Source organism: Phyllobates terribilis, unplaced genomic scaffold (assembly GCF_046119375.1).
Source record: "Phyllobates terribilis strain yellow unplaced genomic scaffold, ASM4611937v1 Scaffold_6271__1_contigs__length_45728, whole genome shotgun sequence".
Lineage (NCBI taxonomy): Eukaryota > Metazoa > Chordata > Amphibia > Anura > Dendrobatidae > Phyllobates > Phyllobates terribilis.
The window spans coordinates 8,866-12,462 of NW_027369015.1; positions in this window are offsets into that span (position 1 = coordinate 8,866).

Sequence of the window (3,597 nt, forward strand, 5' to 3'; positions counted from 1 at the left end):
TGTTCTGTACAATAGAGTTTTCTAGTATTGTGGTCACAATGTGTATGTTATCCATGCTTGCAAAAAGAAGAAAGAACTTGAAACCTCTAAGAAGAGTAACATTTCTAATCATGTTACTGAATCTGTTCCTAATCTTCGTTCTATGCAAGGAAACACTCATAAGAATACTAACAAAAATTTCTCTACTGCTTCAACCAGAAAAGCTAAGCTAGCCTGGGTTCAAAAGACTTGATTTTCCTTGTGCATGTTGAAGTGGAGGAGGATGTGGTATTTCAGTAGTGGATTCTCATGCCACATGACGGGAAACAAGAGAACAATGTCTTCACTTCAACATCTCCAAGGAGGCAACATTTTCTTTGGAGACAAGAGCACATGAACTATCATTAGGGTCGGAAATGTAAATCTCAATGACCATTTGTGAAGGTGAGCAGTGTCAATCTGGTGAGCTCATTGAGATTCAACTTGCTTAGTATTTCCCAACTATGTGACCAAGGAATGAGTAGAGTCAGATTCACCACTTCTGATTGCAAGGTTCTAAATAACCAAGGGAACATGATTCTGAAGGGAAAAAGTTCAAAAACATCTACGTTCTTGATCCTTCTTTCATTCCTGTCTTCAATCAAGGATAACTCCACATTATGGCACAAGAGGCTAGGTCATGCTAAATTGGATCTCATTCACAAGCTACAATCAAAGGAATTGGTAAGAGGTCTCACACAGATCAACAAAGAAAGAACCAAACACTGTTCTCATTGCGTGATGGGAAAGCAAGTTCGAACATCATTCAAGTCCAAGAATCAAGTATCCACTGGAGGCATCAGGGCTGCAACCCATGCACCACAACCTATCCCCTCCTTGTAATTAAAGGAATGTATATCTCTCCAACTAAGTAGGATATGCTAAAGGTCAGGGATTCGATTCCTATGGAAACAACCTCAATGTCATTAATTACATGGAGGAGATGGGTTGGGTTGTATGAGCTGCATCCATGATACATCTAGTACCACGGTCTGACCCACTTATTAATGGAAACAATTGGACTAGAGATGTTACACAAAATATATTTTTCTAACATCTCTAGCCTAGCCGCTGCCCCACCATGGTGACGTATCTCTCCAAGTAAGAGGGATACGATAAGACCTTGGATTCAATTCTCCCTGGCAACAACCTCACCACCTTTAATTACAAGGAGGAGATGAGTTGAGCTCCATGGACTGTATCCCTGATGCATCGAGTGCCAGGGTCCAACCCACTTATCAGAGATGTTACAAAAAAAAGCTACAACCACAAATTAGTGGGTCGGACCCATGCATCCCTGATGCTTGTAGTGCCAAGGTCTGACCCACTTATTAGTGGTAGCGGCTATGCTAGAGATGTTACAAAAAAGGCAGGGATGTTGTTTTCGGAGGGAATTGAACCATTGAACTTCAGCATGTCCTCATTGCTTGGAGAGATATGTCACTAATTAATTACAAGGAGGAGATGAGTTGGGCTGAATGGGCTACATCCCTAATGCCTCTAGTGTCAGGGTCTGACACACTTATCTTGTGGTAACGGTTGGGCTAGAGATGTTACAATTAACAAATTGTGCCAAGAGTTATCTCAAGATAAAGAGTCTAACAAAGCAAATTTCAGGAGTTTGGAGAAGCATATAAGTGAGTTCACACAATGCATGAGAGACCTCCAAGCTGAGACCACGCCGAATGTTAGTGTGGTGACTTTAAGAAGTGGAAAGAAGCTGAGACCATGGGTACTTTTGAAGTCAGGGAATCAAGTATTGTGACTCAGGATCAAACGACGGCCACCCGTTGACTAGCAACGACCACCCTTTTGTTGAAATCATCGAAAAAGAAGAATACCAATCAAACGGCGACTGCCCCTTCAAAAACTACAATTGTCCTTCATTTTTTTCGACGAGAAAAAGTACCGAGGAATTGAACGACACCTGCCCCAATGAAAATCCCGACCATTGTTGCAGAACTATAATCTCCGCCTTGCGCCCGCCGCCAAAAAACGGCGCCCGCGCTTCACCGTTTCGTGAAATTAAAGATGAATTGCAACGAACGGTGGGGAAGAAAAGATAATAAATCAGTAGGGTAAACTCGAAACCCGGACCGGACCGAACCCGGACCGAAGTAATTTCAGGTCGGTCTTTGGTTGGGTTTTTTTTAACTTCGGGTTTCGGGTTGGGTTCGGGTTTGGGTTCGGGTTGACTGATTATTTTTTAGTAGCCCGATTTAAAAAAAAATATAATTGTTCCATAGCAACCATCTTTACGTGTCTTGAATCATGTTAAACATTGTTACATGTGGACTATTTAATTGTTATTAAATTAAGTTATTATGAATGTATTTTGAATCATGTTGAATTTTAAGTATTATAATTTATATGTTGTTGATCTTTTATTACTTGTTTAGCTTGTTTAATTTTAGATCGTTCGGGTTTTTACAGAAAATTAATTGATTAAAGAAATTATTTAAACTTTAAATAATACATTAAACTTTAAATTTTGAAGAATTAAATATTTTTAAAAATTGGGCTGTTTGGGTTTTGCCTAGACCGGACCGACCCAACCCGAAATTTTTTGGTCCGGTCTTCGGTCCAGGTTTTTTGGAATTCCGGGTTTTGGGTTTTCGGTCTGGTTTGGTCTCTGGTCCGTGCCCAACCCTAAACAAGAATAGGGTTTAAAATGGGTCGGGTGATGGGTGAAAGTACCACTTCCATCATCCATCCACTTATTGTTTTTCATCACCTAACCTACCCACCACCGATTTAAAGTATTATCCGTCATCTGTCCATCCGTCATCCTCGGGTGAAATGGGTGAAACGGTTGGACCCATTTATCCACCTAACTTCCTCATTATATTTTTACCAACTTCATATACATAGTTTAAAATCATTTAAACATTCACAATATAAAAACACACGAGATAATTCATATTCTTAACACTTTAAAACATTACGTGATGATGAAAATGTAAAAATATTACATAAGCAAGGATAAAAAAATGAAAAAAGTTATTAAAAGACTAAAATTTTGACAACTCTTCCATCATGTTGTATTCTTCCTTGTAACTTGTAAGTTCATTCAAAAGAAGTTGTCCATAATGTGATCACAATACATATGTATAATACTAAATATCAAACGAACTTAAATTATGATTAACATAAATACTTAAAGATAATATATTTCAAAATTTAACTTATCTAATTGAAGAAGAAATTTGAAACTAAACTACTCAAAGCTCGAAATGATTGTTAATTTAAATATTAAACTTTTGCTGGCATAGTTCATTATACCATAAGCTTGTTATTCATCTACTCCATCTTCATCGTTTAAAATATTAATCATAGCTGTACCTAGATTCATATAGAAATTAGTATTTAAAGTATACAACACAATAAAACAAGAAGTAAAAGTACTAACAATATACATAAAGTTTAATCACATGTAATGTCTCCACGAACCCAATTTTTCAAACACATTAATGCTTCAACAGACTCTGAACTCAGTTTGTTGCGGTGTGCAGTCAGTACTCTACCACCAACACTAGAGGCACTCTCTGATGTAACTGGAATAGCCAATATATCCCTTCC